At 45.1% G+C, this 17,556-nt stretch overlaps 2 long non-coding RNA genes across 2 annotated transcripts; both read left to right on the forward strand.

Annotated features, from left to right (window-relative positions):
• Positions 1-2,877: 2,877 nt before the first annotated feature.
• Positions 2,878-8,703, forward strand: LOC139277641 (uncharacterized). Its single transcript, XR_011596124.1, has 2 exons — positions 2,878-2,918; positions 7,306-8,703. It is a non-coding gene; the product is annotated as an uncharacterized lncRNA (long non-coding RNA).
• Positions 8,704-10,040: 1,337 nt separating this feature from the next.
• LOC139277642 (uncharacterized) lies at positions 10,041-15,866 on the forward strand. Its single transcript, XR_011596125.1, has 2 exons — positions 10,041-10,081; positions 14,469-15,866. It is a non-coding gene; the product is annotated as an uncharacterized lncRNA (long non-coding RNA).
• Positions 15,867-17,556: the final 1,690 nt, after the last annotated feature.

A 17,556-nucleotide genomic window follows, 5' to 3' on the forward strand; every position in this document is an offset into this window, starting at 1 on the left:
TTCTCACCGCTCGCTGGGTAAAGGAGTTGCTCCTGAATTCCCTTCATAACCCGGAATATCCAACATGTATCAGTATGTTACTGATCAGATTCCAATATACATGTATATATCTTTCGGAAAAATGGAAGGGGTTTGAGGATGTAGATGTAGAGAAAATGTTTTCACTTGTGAGGGAGACCGTAGGGGGCCGGATTTTCGGCTTAAGGGAGGCGTTGCACAAGCATTCGCGGCACAAAGTGCGAGATTTGGCAGCTTCAGTCTGGGGTCGTTTGTGTCATGTACGCATCCTTCATACAACTGTAACCTTCATGTAACTGAACCTTCATGCAACCACACTGTACACTGTATATATGTCCTGGAAATGCACATCTTGACCACAGGGGGTGAACTTGTGGGAGACACTCCTCACCTGGTCACTCAGGTATATAAAGGGAGGTCCCACGCAGGGTCATCACTTCTTGGTCCTGGGAATAAAGGAAGGTCACGCAGTGACCGTGTCTGCAGTACATGCCTCGTGTGATTCAGTAGCAAGGTGTAGGGACACCACAGTTGGTGCTGCGAGAGATGCCTTGGGAGGGGGGGGAAAAAATTCCCCAAAAAATCAAAAAACATTACCAAGACCCTTAACTACCTAATTGCTGCAAAAAACATTAAAAATAAAAACTTTAACTAACCTTTTATGCAGGTTTTCCTACTTACCGCTGCTGGCAGGGCTTCACCGACAGGTTTGACCTTCTCGCGATTCTGGGCGCGGCGAACGGGTCGGGAGAGCACCGAAACGCGGACGCAAACGCAATCCGCGTCGTTGCACATCGGCGCACCTCTCCCCGGCGATACGTCCCATCGCCATCGCAGACAGGTACCTGAGGATCGCGCCCGGGCTTTGCGACCGGGTTTTCGCCGCGGAGGGTCAAATCGAGGCAAATACCGCGTCGCAATCCCCTCGAAAATCTGGCCGCACGGGTCATAAATATAAGGTCCAATAGGGAACAATGAATCCAATAGGGAATTCAGGAAAAACTCTTTTACCCAGAATGATGAGAATGTGAAACTGTGGATATCTGAACGGAATATATGGAATTAAGGACAGTAAAGTAAACGGGATATATGAAAATGTATAAGCCATGGAAGAATAGCTGGGAGAATGTCAGATTGCAAATAGTGCAACATCAGCATAGCTAACAGTCTGTCTCAAGGTTTCAAGTCACTAATCCTGCCAATAATATATAATTGTAACATGAAATACATCTGCAGAATTGCAAGGTCTCAGTAAATAGTCACACCATTAGATTGAAACATTTGGAGGCAATACTTGAGCTTTCAAGAAGAACATCTCATATAGATTGACTAATGAGTGGCTGAGTTAGACTGTCAATCCATTTGTATTTTGTTATCTGATTTCAAAACTGTATAACTATTAACGCTTTACGATGTAACTTCACCTATCCGTAGGGAGTGTGTACGCTCTATCCAGAGAGTATATCTTCTGTCTGATAGGTCTTACTGGCCGGTAATAAAGACTGCTTTGTTCAAAGCACAAGAGATATTCGACTCAGTAATTTTACTGAACCAGATTGAAGTAAAAGAATCCAGGAATTAACATTTGGTGTCAGAAGTGGGATCTCAACGGACGACTGCCGAAAACTTGCGAATTAAGAGCCAGACTGTCCTTGGACGAGACGAGGGGAAAATGGCCACTGGAGTGAGTATGATTTCAATACTGCTCCAGTTTCCCCCGGTTTCAAAAGTCTGAGGAAAGTTTAGCCACGCGCTGGTTCTCAGGTAGTGTCTGAACGAGATCTGGGACAATCTGGTGAATACCTTTCAAACTTAGAATAGGGATAGAGATAGGGAAATTGCGCGATGACGCAAACCAAGCGGCGACTTGGAAAGATAGTTAGAGCTAGATAGGGATAGATGATCAATCATGGATCCAAAAAAAATTAATAGGAAAGAAAAGAGACTCTTGTGAATGTCTGTTTAAATGAGAAATGCTTCTGTGACTTTTACTGTAAAAAAAAAAGCCGGGGAGTTGTGGTTTGTTTTATCTCAAACAGAATGAAAGTTTGTTTTAACCCTTCATAGTGTTGTCCTGTATGTGGGAAGTTTAAGAGTGTGAACCTTATTGAATTACGTATATTCGGATGATAAGTTGCGGAGCCAGGAAATGCCCAAAGGATAGATTTGTTAAAAAAGAAAAAATTACATGGTCCCGGTGGTTAAAAAAAAAGAAAAACTTGTTGAAAGCAAACATTCAGAGAAGGCACAGCAAAACAACTGAGATGGATTCAAAAGGATTTAAAAAAAAAAATTATATTAAATAACACGACCTTGAGGCTGGAACAATTGAGATAATGAAAAGCAGTCCACAGCCTACGTGCCAGACTTCTCTCTAGTTATAAAAAAAGTAACGTACTAAATAGGTGCCGAAAGAAAAAAAATGTTCTGAGATTTTAAATACATCACTCCTGTCCAGTTGGCAGAAAAACTCCATTAAATTAGGGCTTTCATTGACTGATTGGATTTAAACTGCGCAGTGACGCGAAAGGATATGGAAATTTGGAGACTAAAAGAAATTAATTGAGGCTCATAAGAAATCAAAATTAGAAAATTAGGCTCACAGGGAATAAAATGGGGATTTAAATAGAAGATAGGTGTTCAACTCAGGTACGACGTCAACCTTGTATATCACTTGGCCCGTCTAGGCTCTGATTGAATTTAAAAAAAAAACCCCCGCAGCAACTCGGAAGGTAGGGCCGAAGCGAACGCGCAGTGACGTAAACGCGCAGTGAAGCGAACGCGCAGTGACGTCAACGCGCAGTGACATAGACGCGCGGTGACGTAAACGCGCAGTGACGCCGACGCGTAGTGACGCAGAGGCGCAGCAACGCGAATCGCGAAAGTCAGTGCTAATGGCAGTAAGTCTGTAAGTTTTAAAGTGTTTAGAGTTTTAAGTAAAGTTTTAAGTATTGAAATCGCGCGGCGACGTGAACCGCGCGGCGACGTGGGTAAGTGTTAGAAGTCTTTGTCTATTTTGTAAATCACGCGGCGACGCGAACCGCGCGGCGACGCGGGTAAATGTTAGAAGTCCTTGTTTATCTTTTAAAGTTTAAAGTATCTTAACTCGCGCGGCGACGCGAGCCACGGGTCGACGCGGATTGCGCGGCGACGTGAACTGCGAGGCAACGCGGATTGCGCGGCGACGTGAACTGCGAGGCGACGTGGTAGTTTAGTATTGAAATCACGCGGCGACGCGAACCGCGCGGCGACGCAGGTAAGTGTTAGCATTAGTAAAGTTTGGTTATTTGGAGTTAGTTAAAGTCAGTGTTAGTTCTGTAAAGTCTGTGTCTATTTTTAAGTTTGTTTAAATTGCATGACGACACGAACGCGTAGCGACACAGTAATACGAGGGGCAGTGTGAAAATGGGTAATCAGTTGGATAAAACCACGGATGCGGATAATCCGCTACAAAAGCTATGTGAGGAATTCCCTGAAAGAGCTGAAGACTTTAGAAAATTATCAGGAGCCTTGAAACAAATTATTAGGGGATGACCAGTGGCCTCTAGGTCACACTAGAAGCGTAGAGGTAAAAAAAAAGCACAGGGATTAATTTGGAGAAGGGGACGAGGAAAAGGGGATAAAAAAATTTAATTGCAACCTGGCGACATTATTGTCAGAAATTAAAAGATGCATCACTTCTATCGAGTTGGCAAACAAATGCTATTAAATTAGGACTTGCATTGACAGAGGGAACACATGTTAAAACTGTAGACGTCTTAAAAAAAAAGAATGAATGTGCGCACGAGAAACTTGCTAAGAGATCCTCTGGGACCTCTGAGAAAGGTATTGATCAACTACAAGTTAAAATGGCTGGCTTTGTGTTAACCGAGGCTGATGATGAAATTGATGAGTGGCCACTGACTCAGCGCCCAACGGCGCCTCCCGCACCCCCTGGCCTCTTGCTCCAGTCCTCTTCCCAACACCCTCCACCTAACACTCCGGTAAAAAGAGTTAGGAACAACCACATATCACCAAAGCAACAAACCCAAACTGACTCCTCATCCTCTGATAGCGATTCGGATCCCCAGTTCACAGGCAATATAGCCGAAAGGACCAGATCTCACACTCGAAAGGGCAGAACTATATCTCAACATCACAAACAGTCCCGTAAATCTTCTAGTCAACCTACCAGTCCAAGTTGTGAAAGACATAGCAAACACCCCCGCCGATCGAGACGCAGAACTGTCAAGCAGTCAGACAGCTCTGAAACATCCTCCGGCCTAGAAATGATTTCCAAGATCCCAAAGTCCCGACACCAATTCCCTGTCAGACCAATGCCAAACCCTGATGCACAACAAGCTGCAGACCACCTTTCTATAGATGTCTGTGATCTTCAAACAACTATTTGATTGCTCACGCTATCCGGACAGATGGAAAGGGCAGTTAGATATTATTGGCAGAAAAAGAAAGGGGAGGGGGGAGGTGCGCCCCCAACCCGGGTCAAGACTGAATACGTGACTAGAAAGGAAGAGCCATCTCGGGAGGAAGGATCAATAGAACCGCAGTGTTGCATACAGGATTGGATGGATAAGCAAGGATACGGTTATACTAAACAACCAAATGGCCCGAGCCCTGCTAATAAACCTCCCTATTGTCCCCGGCATGGTATGGGAAGAGGCCGGGACTGGGTAAGAGGAATTGACTGTTTTAATTGTGGGCAGGAAGGACATTGGAATAAAAATTGCCCCTACCGTCAGCATGGAAAAGGAAGAGGAGGAAGAGGAGGGGGGCAAGGGGGGAGAGGAGGATCTTACACTAACTTCTCCCAGAACAACCCCTTTGGTCAATTGTCCCCCGATTGACTACGCAGCTTGATTGTGCAGGGATCCTCCCCGGACGACGAACCCATTCTGAATGAGTGGCAACCCTTTTTGATAGATACGGGAGCCTTCATGTCTTCTGTACAATCAAAGCTTAAACTCCCTGCTTCTACTGAAACACAGGAACTTTCAGGATTCCTGGGACAAATCTCGACATTCCCAGTGTCAGAACCGGTTAAAATGGGTTACCAGGAAGAATCGGTGGAACATCGAGTTGTTATCACAACCAATCTGGACTGTAACTTGATGGCTAGAGACCTCCTTTGTAAATTCCAGTTGCATTTGGAGTATGGAGATTATTGTAAAACAGGAAACCCTTAAGCGGCAGTATTATACCACTAGAACCCCTCAGTGGTGGTCTCTGGACCTGCCGCAGGCACCCTATCACGTGACCCTAGCATACGATCCCAGTGGAAAGAATCAGGACCTGCAGAACTTTTATCAGGATCACGAAGGGGAAGTGAAGGGAATTCTATTAAGGGCTAGAGTGACTGGACTGGAAAGAGAGGCAGATTTTGTGGAAGTGGATAAGAATCTGTGGAAACAGCCCCTAACAATGGCACCGCATATTGCTCGTGAAGTATTAGCCCCTCACCATGCTAAAGATTTGGGAGTTATGGTACGCAAGGCCATAGATGAGGCTGACCCTACCATCCGGGATGTGCAAATCGTAAAACATGGTCGAACAGTCCAATTTCATGGGGACCCCGAGAAGGTCTTAACGACTCTACAGCATCATACTGGCTCGGACATACCTGACTATGTGGATCCTCATGTGTGGGCAGAGGACCCCTCCCAAGTGGGTTATACTCCCATTAATTGAGATCCCAGTGCAGGGCAATGTGGACTGGCCCTCTATCCGACAGAACCCACTGAAATCACAGGCAATCCTAAACTGACCTTTCGGCACTGTACTGCAATTAATCCGGCCTGTTTTCTTACTGAGCCACCCCAAGATGAGGAAGAACCCAGTCATGATTGCTTATCTTTAATTTAAGAGGCCACATCAGTCAGGGAAGATTTAGTTGATGGAAGATCCAGACTGTATTCTTACTGAGCCACCCCAAGATGAGGAAGAACCCAGTCATGATTGTTTATGTTTGTTCACGGAAGTACTTCTATTAATCCAGAAGATACACGAATCTCAGGATACGCCATAGTAAACCAGGAGAATCAGGTCTTGGAATCTGCTGCTTTGAAACCGCCTATTCTGCTCAACAAGCTGAACTATTCGCCCTCACCCGAGCCTGTATCTTGCCCAAAGATCTCAAAGTCAATATCTATACCGACTCTCGGTATGCCTTTGGGGTGGCCTATGATTTCGGACAATTATGGAAAAATAGGGGATTCCTAACCTCACAGGGGAATGAGATATCTCAAACAGTTAGTATCTGATTTGTTGCAAGCCCTCATGTTCCCCAAACGCATTGCCATTGTCAAATGTACCGCCCACACTACCGGAAATTCTCTGGTTGATATAGGGAATCGTTGTCCTGACCAAGAGGCCAAACAGGCCTCTCGTGACCAACAGATGGTAGTGCCCAAAATTATGAGTCAGACTAAAAATCCTGCGAAGGATAAGTTAGCCTCGGAAAAACCAATGCCAACCAAGATGTTATAAAAGCACAGGGGGACGCTCCTGAAAAAGATAAACTGTTGTGGAAATATTATGCATGTACTTATGACAATGTTTCTAAACTCTGGACCACTCCCGCGGAACAGACTTGCATGTCTGACGAGTTGGCCTCATGGGTTATAGAATGTCTGCATTTTGCTACTCATTGTGGAGCAAGGACCACGAGTGACACACTTTTGGCTACTTGGTGGCACCCTAAACTCCAGGCGCTCACCCAGAACATCAGTAGTCGTTGCCTGGTTGGCCAGCAACATAATCCAGGGAAGGGAGTCCCCTGTGATTGGGGTAAAACGCCCCTACCCGAAGGTCCCTTTGAGACATTTCAGTTGGACTACATTGAGTTGCAAAAAGTTCAGTGTTACAGATATGTGTTAGTAATAGTAGATGTGTTTAGCAGATGGATTGAAGCCTACCCTAACCTGGACAATAAGACTCAGACTGTTGTTAAGGTGTTAATGAGGGAAATTGTTCCTAGATATGAGATCTCAGCTAGACTGATGACCACCTATGTTCTTTCTCTGACTCAGGCTCTGCGACTAGTTCACAACCAGGTTCAAGATGCTCACCTCGACCTCCCAGTTTTACCCGAATTGTCCCTCGTGGCACCAGGGAAGTATGGATTCGGAAGGGATTAGAGCCACAATAGGAGGGGCCTTTTTAGGTGTCACTCACTACCCCCACTGCAGCCAAGGTTGAGGGGAAAAGTGCCTGGGTTCACCTGCACCACTGCAAGCTCATCACTATTTAAACAAATTTTGCTGGTTAGTCTAATTCCTGTTTCTGTTCCAGATCTCCTCCTCCCTATAGCTGAACAAGGCAGTTGAAGGAGGATCAGTTTGAACTCTTACCTGTCAGACAGCCAAATACACTGACGGAGACCTGAAGGGAAATGTGAAAACAGAACTCTTTTTATCAGCTAAATAATTGGACTATTTATAAGACGAGACTGTGTCTGTATGCTACTGTCTGCATAATAGTGTTGATATATGACAGTTTTGGTGCACGGGAAGGAAGACAAAGGCGAGAGCTCCATGTAAACACCTTTTTGTATATGTCTTACGTTTATGCAGAAAAAGGACACTTCACTAGATGCTGGGTGTGTTCACATATCCCTATACATTCCAAAGGGGGAATTCCTTTGCGCACCGTTCCACTGACCCTAACTGAGACTGTTAGATGGATTCAAAGAAACGATATTGGAACAGGTAGCTAACCGCACTGCTGAGGCTCTGGAGGGCATCACAGCTGAAATGGTAGCGATAAGGACCGTAGCCTTATAAAACCGAATGGCCCTCGATTACCTGTTAGCTGAGAAAGGGGGAACGTGTGCCCTGATAGGATCTGAATGTTGCACTTACATTCCTGATAGTTCAGAAAACATAACCCACCTTGCCGATCACATAAGGAGGGAGGTGAAAAAGTTATCCACACCAGCAAAAGAACTTCTCAGGTTTGATTGGTTTCTGGGTGGATCTTGGAGATCCTATCTAATACATGGGGCAATTGTTCTCATCATAATAATTACCTGCTGTTTGATTGTTGGTTGCCTTAACCTCTGCTGTAAAGCAATGACAAGGTTAGCAGACCCTCTTGTGGTCAAGGGTTCCCGGGTTATGATCCAACAAACTAGAGAACTACTCAACAATGCAATACTCATAGAATGATCCTAAATGTTATCATAGAATGATAAAAGGGGGGATGTGGATATCTGAACGGAATATATGGAATTAAGGACAGTAAAGTAAACGGGATATATGAAAATGTATAAGCCATGGAAGAATAGCTGGGAGAATGTCAGATTGCAAATAGTGCAACATCAGCATAGCTAACAGTCTGTCTCAAGGTTTCAAGTCACTAATCCTGCCAATAATATATAATTGTAACATGAAATACATCTGCAGAATTGCAAGGTCTCAGTAAATAGTCACACCATTAGATTGAAACATTTGGAGGCAATACTTGAGCTTTCAAGAAGAACATCTCATATAGATTGACTAATGAGTGGCTGAGTTAGACTGTCAATCCATTTGTATTTTGTTATCTGATTTCAAAACTGTATAACTATTAACGCTTTACGATGTAACTTCACCTATCCGTAGGGAGTGTGTACGCTCTATCCAGAGAGTATATCTTCTGTCTGATAGGTCTTACTGGCCGGTAATAAAGACTGCTTTGTTCAAAGCACAAGAGATATTCGACTCAGTAATTTTACTGAACCAGATTGAAGTAAAAGAATCCAGGAATTAACATTTGGTGTCAGAAGTGGGATCTCAACGGACGACTGCCGAAAACTTGCGAATTAAGAGCCAGACTGTCCTTGGACGAGACGAGGGGAAAATGGCCACTGGAGTGAGTATGATTTCAATACTGCTCCAGTTTCCCCCGGTTTCAAAAGTCTGAGGAAAGTTTAGCCACGCGCTGGTTCTCAGGTAGTGTCTGAACGAGATCTGGGACAATCTGGTGAATACCTTTCAAACTTAGAATAGGGATAGAGATAGGGAAATTGCGCGATGACGCAAACCAAGCGGCGACTTGGAAAGATAGTTAGAGCTAGATAGGGATAGATGATCAATCATGGATCCAAAAAAAATTAATAGGAAAGAAAAGAGACTCTTGTGAATGTCTGTTTAAATGAGAAATGCTTCTGTGACTTTTACTGTAAAAAAAAAAGCCGGGGAGTTGTGGTTTGTTTTATCTCAAACAGAATGAAAGTTTGTTTTAACCCTTCATAGTGTTGTCCTGTATGTGGGAAGTTTAAGAGTGTGAACCTTATTGAATTACGTATATTCGGATGATAAGTTGCGGAGCCAGGAAATGCCCAAAGGATAGATTTGTTAAAAAAGAAAAAATTACATGGTCCCGGTGGTTAAAAAAAAAGAAAAACTTGTTGAAAGCAAACATTCAGAGAAGGCACAGCAAAACAACTGAGATGGATTCAAAAGGATTTAAAAAAAAAAATTATATTAAATAACACGACCTTGAGGCTGGAACAATTGAGATAACGAAAAGCAGTCCACAGCCTACGTGCCAGACTTCTCTCTAGTTATAAAAAAAGTAACGTACTAAATAGGTGCCGAAAGAAAAAAAATGTTCTGAGATTTTAAATACATCACTCCTGTCCAGTTGGCAGAAAAACTCCATTAAATTAGGGCTTTCATTGACTGATTGGATTTAAACTGCGCAGTGACGCGAAAGGATATGGAAATTTGGAGACTAAAAGAAATTAATTGAGGCTCATAAGAAATCAAAATTAGAAAATTAGGCTCACAGGGAATAAAATGGGGATTTAAATAGAAGATAGGTGTTCAACTCAGGTACGACGTCAACCTTGTATATCACTTGGCCCGTCTAGGCTCTGATTGAATTTAAAAAAAAAACCCCCGCAGCAACTCGGAAGGTAGGGCCGAAGCGAACGCGCAGTGACGTAAACGCGCAGTGAAGCGAACGCGCAGTGACGTCAACGCGCAGTGACATAGACGCGCGGTGACGTAAACGCGCAGTGACGCCGACGCGTAGTGACGCAGAGGCGCAGCAACGCGAATCGCGAAAGTCAGTGCTAATGGCAGTAAGTCTGTAAGTTTTAAAGTGTTTAGAGTTTTAAGTAAAGTTTTAAGTATTGAAATCGCGCGGCGACGTGAACCGCGCGGCGACGTGGGTAAGTGTTAGAAGTCTTTGTCTATTTTGTAAATCACGCGGCGACGCGAACCGCGCGGCGACGCGGGTAAATGTTAGAAGTCCTTGTTTATCTTTTAAAGTTTAAAGTATCTTAACTCGCGCGGCGACGCGAGCCACGGGTCGACGCGGATTGCGCGGCGACGTGAACTGCGAGGCAACGCGGATTGCGCGGCGACGTGAACTGCGAGGCGACGTGGTAGTTTAGTATTGAAATCACGCGGCGACGCGAACCGCGCGGCGACGCAGGTAAGTGTTAGCATTAGTAAAGTTTGGTTATTTGGAGTTAGTTAAAGTCAGTGTTAGTTCTGTAAAGTCTGTGTCTATTTTTAAGTTTGTTTAAATTGCATGACGACACGAACGCGTAGCGACACAGTAATACGAGGGGCAGTGTGAAAATGGGTAATCAGTTGGATAAAACCACGGATGCGGATAATCCGCTACAAAAGCTATGTGAGGAATTCCCTGAAAGAGCTGAAGACTTTAGAAAATTATCAGGAGCCTTGAAACAAATTATTAGGGGATGACCAGTGGCCTCTAGGTCACACTAGAAGCGTAGAGGTAAAAAAAAAGCACAGGGATTAATTTGGAGAAGGGGACGAGGAAAAGGGGATAAAAAAATTTAATTGCAACCTGGCGACATTATTGTCAGAAATTAAAAGATGCATCACTTCTATCGAGTTGGCAAACAAATGCTATTAAATTAGGACTTGCATTGACAGAGGGAACACATGTTAAAACTGTAGACGTCTTAAAAAAAAAGAATGAATGTGCGCACGAGAAACTTGCTAAGAGATCCTCTGGGACCTCTGAGAAAGGTATTGATCAACTACAAGTTAAAATGGCTGGCTTTGTGTTAACCGAGGCTGATGATGAAATTGATGAGTGGCCACTGACTCAGCGCCCAACGGCGCCTCCCGCACCCCCTGGCCTCTTGCTCCAGTCCTCTTCCCAACACCCTCCACCTAACACTCCGGTAAAAAGAGTTAGGAACAACCACATATCACCAAAGCAACAAACCCAAACTGACTCCTCATCCTCTGATAGCGATTCGGATCCCCAGTTCACAGGCAATATAGCCGAAAGGACCAGATCTCACACTCGAAAGGGCAGAACTATATCTCAACATCACAAACAGTCCCGTAAATCTTCTAGTCAACCTACCAGTCCAAGTTGTGAAAGACATAGCAAACACCCCCGCCGATCGAGACGCAGAACTGTCAAGCAGTCAGACAGCTCTGAAACATCCTCCGGCCTAGAAATGATTTCCAAGATCCCAAAGTCCCGACACCAATTCCCTGTCAGACCAATGCCAAACCCTGATGCACAACAAGCTGCAGACCACCTTTCTATAGATGTCTGTGATCTTCAAACAACTATTTGATTGCTCACGCTATCCGGACAGATGGAAAGGGCAGTTAGATATTATTGGCAGAAAAAGAAAGGGGAGGGGGGAGGTGCGCCCCCAACCCGGGTCAAGACTGAATACGTGACTAGAAAGGAAGAGCCATCTCGGGAGGAAGGATCAATAGAACCGCAGTGTTGCATACAGGATTGGATGGATAAGCAAGGATACGGTTATACTAAACAACCAAATGGCCCGAGCCCTGCTAATAAACCTCCCTATTGTCCCCGGCATGGTATGGGAAGAGGCCGGGACTGGGTAAGAGGAATTGACTGTTTTAATTGTGGGCAGGAAGGACATTGGAATAAAAATTGCCCCTACCGTCAGCATGGAAAAGGAAGAGGAGGAAGAGGAGGGGGGCAAGGGGGGAGAGGAGGATCTTACACTAACTTCTCCCAGAACAACCCCTTTGGTCAATTGTCCCCCGATTGACTACGCAGCTTGATTGTGCAGGGATCCTCCCCGGACGACGAACCCATTCTGAATGAGTGGCAACCCTTTTTGATAGATACGGGAGCCTTCATGTCTTCTGTACAATCAAAGCTTAAACTCCCTGCTTCTACTGAAACACAGGAACTTTCAGGATTCCTGGGACAAATCTCGACATTCCCAGTGTCAGAACCGGTTAAAATGGGTTACCAGGAAGAATCGGTGGAACATCGAGTTGTTATCACAACCAATCTGGACTGTAACTTGATGGCTAGAGACCTCCTTTGTAAATTCCAGTTGCATTTGGAGTATGGAGATTATTGTAAAACAGGAAACCCTTAAGCGGCAGTATTATACCACTAGAACCCCTCAGTGGTGGTCTCTGGACCTGCCGCAGGCACCCTATCACGTGACCCTAGCATACGATCCCAGTGGAAAGAATCAGGACCTGCAGAACTTTTATCAGGATCACGAAGGGGAAGTGAAGGGAATTCTATTAAGGGCTAGAGTGACTGGACTGGAAAGAGAGGCAGATTTTGTGGAAGTGGATAAGAATCTGTGGAAACAGCCCCTAACAATGGCACCGCATATTGCTCGTGAAGTATTAGCCCCTCACCATGCTAAAGATTTGGGAGTTATGGTACGCAAGGCCATAGATGAGGCTGACCCTACCATCCGGGATGTGCAAATCGTAAAACATGGTCGAACAGTCCAATTTCATGGGGACCCCGAGAAGGTCTTAACGACTCTACAGCATCATACTGGCTCGGACATACCTGACTATGTGGATCCTCATGTGTGGGCAGAGGACCCCTCCCAAGTGGGTTATACTCCCATTAATTGAGATCCCAGTGCAGGGCAATGTGGACTGGCCCTCTATCCGACAGAACCCACTGAAATCACAGGCAATCCTAAACTGACCTTTCGGCACTGTACTGCAATTAATCCGGCCTGTTTTCTTACTGAGCCACCCCAAGATGAGGAAGAACCCAGTCATGATTGCTTATCTTTAATTTAAGAGGCCACATCAGTCAGGGAAGATTTAGTTGATGGAAGATCCAGACTGTATTCTTACTGAGCCACCCCAAGATGAGGAAGAACCCAGTCATGATTGTTTATGTTTGTTCACGGAAGTACTTCTATTAATCCAGAAGATACACGAATCTCAGGATACGCCATAGTAAACCAGGAGAATCAGGTCTTGGAATCTGCTGCTTTGAAACCGCCTATTCTGCTCAACAAGCTGAACTATTCGCCCTCACCCGAGCCTGTATCTTGCCCAAAGATCTCAAAGTCAATATCTATACCGACTCTCGGTATGCCTTTGGGGTGGCCTATGATTTCGGACAATTATGGAAAAATAGGGGATTCCTAACCTCACAGGGGAATGAGATATCTCAAACAGTTAGTATCTGATTTGTTGCAAGCCCTCATGTTCCCCAAACGCATTGCCATTGTCAAATGTACCGCCCACACTACCGGAAATTCTCTGGTTGATATAGGGAATCGTTGTCCTGACCAAGAGGCCAAACAGGCCTCTCGTGACCAACAGATGGTAGTGCCCAAAATTATGAGTCAGACTAAAAATCCTGCGAAGGATAAGTTAGCCTCGGAAAAACCAATGCCAACCAAGATGTTATAAAAGCACAGGGGGACGCTCCTGAAAAAGATAAACTGTTGTGGAAATATTATGCATGTACTTATGACAATGTTTCTAAACTCTGGACCACTCCCGCGGAACAGACTTGCATGTCTGACGAGTTGGCCTCATGGGTTATAGAATGTCTGCATTTTGCTACTCATTGTGGAGCAAGGACCACGAGTGACACACTTTTGGCTACTTGGTGGCACCCTAAACTCCAGGCGCTCACCCAGAACATCAGTAGTCGTTGCCTGGTTGGCCAGCAACATAATCCAGGGAAGGGAGTCCCCTGTGATTGGGGTAAAACGCCCCTACCCGAAGGTCCCTTTGAGACATTTCAGTTGGACTACATTGAGTTGCAAAAAGTTCAGTGTTACAGATATGTGTTAGTAATAGTAGATGTGTTTAGCAGATGGATTGAAGCCTACCCTAACCTGGACAATAAGACTCAGACTGTTGTTAAGGTGTTAATGAGGGAAATTGTTCCTAGATATGAGATCTCAGCTAGACTGATGACCACCTATGTTCTTTCTCTGACTCAGGCTCTGCGACTAGTTCACAACCAGGTTCAAGATGCTCACCTCGACCTCCCAGTTTTACCCGAATTGTCCCTCGTGGCACCAGGGAAGTATGGATTCGGAAGGGATTAGAGCCACAATAGGAGGGGCCTTTTTAGGTGTCACTCACTACCCCCACTGCAGCCAAGGTTGAGGGGAAAAGTGCCTGGGTTCACCTGCACCACTGCAAGCTCATCACTATTTAAACAAATTTTGCTGGTTAGTCTAATTCCTGTTTCTGTTCCAGATCTCCTCCTCCCTATAGCTGAACAAGGCAGTTGAAGGAGGATCAGTTTGAACTCTTACCTGTCAGACAGCCAAATACACTGACGGAGACCTGAAGGGAAATGTGAAAACAGAACTCTTTTTATCAGCTAAATAATTGGACTATTTATAAGACGAGACTGTGTCTGTATGCTACTGTCTGCATAATAGTGTTGATATATGACAGTTTTGGTGCACGGGAAGGAAGACAAAGGCGAGAGCTCCATGTAAACACCTTTTTGTATATGTCTTACGTTTATGCAGAAAAAGGACACTTCACTAGATGCTGGGTGTGTTCACATATCCCTATACATTCCAAAGGGGGAATTCCTTTGCGCACCGTTCCACTGACCCTAACTGAGACTGTTAGATGGATTCAAAGAAACGATATTGGAACAGGTAGCTAACCGCACTGCTGAGGCTCTGGAGGGCATCACAGCTGAAATGGTAGCGATAAGGACCGTAGCCTTATAAAACCGAATGGCCCTCGATTACCTGTTAGCTGAGAAAGGGGGAACGTGTGCCCTGATAGGATCTGAATGTTGCACTTACATTCCTGATAGTTCAGAAAACATAACCCACCTTGCCGATCACATAAGGAGGGAGGTGAAAAAGTTATCCACACCAGCAAAAGAACTTCTCAGGTTTGATTGGTTTCTGGGTGGATCTTGGAGATCCTATCTAATACATGGGGCAATTGTTCTCATCATAATAATTACCTGCTGTTTGATTGTTGGTTGCCTTAACCTCTGCTGTAAAGCAATGACAAGGTTAGCAGACCCTCTTGTGGTCAAGGGTTCCCGGGTTATGATCCAACAAACTAGAGAACTACTCAACAATGCAATACTCATAGAATGATCCTAAATGTTATCATAGAATGATAAAAGGGGGGATGTGGATATCTGAACGGAATATATGGAATTAAGGACAGTAAAGTAAACGGGATATATGAAAATGTATAAGCCATGGAAGAATAGCTGGGAGAATGTCAGATTGCAAATAGTGCAACATCAGCATAGCTAACAGTCTGTCTCAAGGTTTCAAGTCACTAATCCTGCCAATAATATATAATTGTAACATGAAATACATCTGCAGAATTGCAAGGTCTCAGTAAATAGTCACACCATTAGATTGAAACATTTGGAGGCAATACTTGAGCTTTCAAGAAGAACATCTCATATAGATTGACTAATGAGTGGCTGAGTTAGACTGTCAATCCATTTGTATTTTGTTATCTGATTTCAAAACTGTATAACTATTAACGCTTTACGATGTAACTTCACCTATCCGTAGGGAGTGTGTACGCTCTATCCAGAGAGTATATCTTCTGTCTGATAGGTCTTACTGGCCGGTAATAAAGACTGCTTTGTTCAAAGCACAAGAGGTATTCGACTCAGTAATTTTACTGAACCAGATTGAAGTAAAAGAATCCAGGAATTAACAAAACTCGCTACCACAAGGATTGTTTGAGGCGAGTAGTGTAGTAGTATAGATGCATTTAAGGGGAAGCGAGATAAACACAAGAGGGGAAAAGGGATGCTGATGGGGTGAGATGAAGAGGGGTGGGAGGAGGCTCGTGTGGAGCATAAACACCGGCACAGACCTGTTGAGCCGAATGGCCTGTTTATGTGCTGTAGACTCAATGTAACGATACCATTGTCTACTTGAATCACGAATCCATTTGGATTTCCAGGACATAATATGAAGCATCTACAGCACTTGCATTTATACAGTGTCTTTCACAATCTCGTGATGCCCTAAAACGCTATATAGTCAATTCAGTGATTTTTTTCTTCAACTGTAATCACTGTTGCAATGTAGGAAACGCGGCAACCAATTTGCACACAGCAAGCTCCCACAAACAGCAACGTGATTGAGGGATAAATATTGGCCAGGATACCGGGGAGAACTCCCCAGCTCTTCTTCGGAATAGTGCCCTGGGATCTTTTACGTGCACCTGAGAGGGCAGACGGGGTCTCGGTTTAACGTCTCATCCGAAAGATGGCGCTTCCAACTATTGTGTTCCTAACACAGATGAGGCTGCACACAGGGAGGTTAAAGTAACAGTGATCTCAGTCTTTATTAAGACACTCCAGAGTGAGGAACAGGCCTTAGGAGCCAGCTTATATACAGTGCTCCCAAGGGATGCTGGGATCCCTTGGGACTTCAGGGGATGAGCTCCCTGGTGGCGGAACATGGGATTGCATGCTTTACAGATACACAACATCACTTCCCCCCCCCAAAGTCAAAATGAAAACTATTTACAAGGTGAGGCGATCGGGAGCCTTTCTTTCCCTGGTGGACCGCCTCGGTACAAATGTCTGTTCTGGTGTGTTGGCTGTGCCCTCGCTGGGCTGGCGTGTTGTGGGCCCTGCAGGGCTGCTGGGTGAGCCTGGCCTTGCTGGGCTGTTGGGTGTGATGGGTTCGAGTTCCTGGTCCGGGGTGGTGTCGTTGATCCTTTGGGTGTGTTGTGGGCTCGAAAAAGGTTGTGTCTGCTGTGGGTTGTTCAGGGCAGTCTGTGAACCACAGCCTCGTTTGGTCCAGGTGTTTTCTGCAAATTTGTCCATTGTCTAGTTTGACGACAAACACCCTACTCCCTTCTTTAGCTATCACCGTGCCCGCGATCCACTTGGGTCCATGTCCTTGGTATAGCACATACACAGGGTCATTCAGATCAATTTCCCGTGACACAGTGGCGCGACCATTGTTTACATTTTGTTGCTGCCGCCTGCTCTCTACCTGATCATGCAGGTTGGGGTGAACCAGCGAGAATCTGGTTTTAAGTGTCCTTTTCATGAGTAGCTCAGCCGGGGGCACCCCTGTGAGTGAGTGGGGTCTCGTGCGGTACCTGAGCAGTACTCGGGACAGGCGGGTTTGGAGTGAGCCTTCTGTGACTCGTTTAAGGCTCTGTTTGATGGTTTGTACTGCCCGCTCTGCCTGCCCATTGGAGGCTGGTTTAAACGGGGCCGAGGTGACATGTTTGATCCCATTGCGGGTCATGAATTCTTTAAATTCGGCACTGGTGAAACATGGCCCGTTGTCACTGACCAGTATGTCAGGCAGGTTGTGGG

The sequence above is a fragment of the Pristiophorus japonicus genome, chromosome 12 (assembly GCF_044704955.1).
Source record: "Pristiophorus japonicus isolate sPriJap1 chromosome 12, sPriJap1.hap1, whole genome shotgun sequence".
Lineage (NCBI taxonomy): Eukaryota > Metazoa > Chordata > Chondrichthyes > Pristiophoridae > Pristiophorus > Pristiophorus japonicus.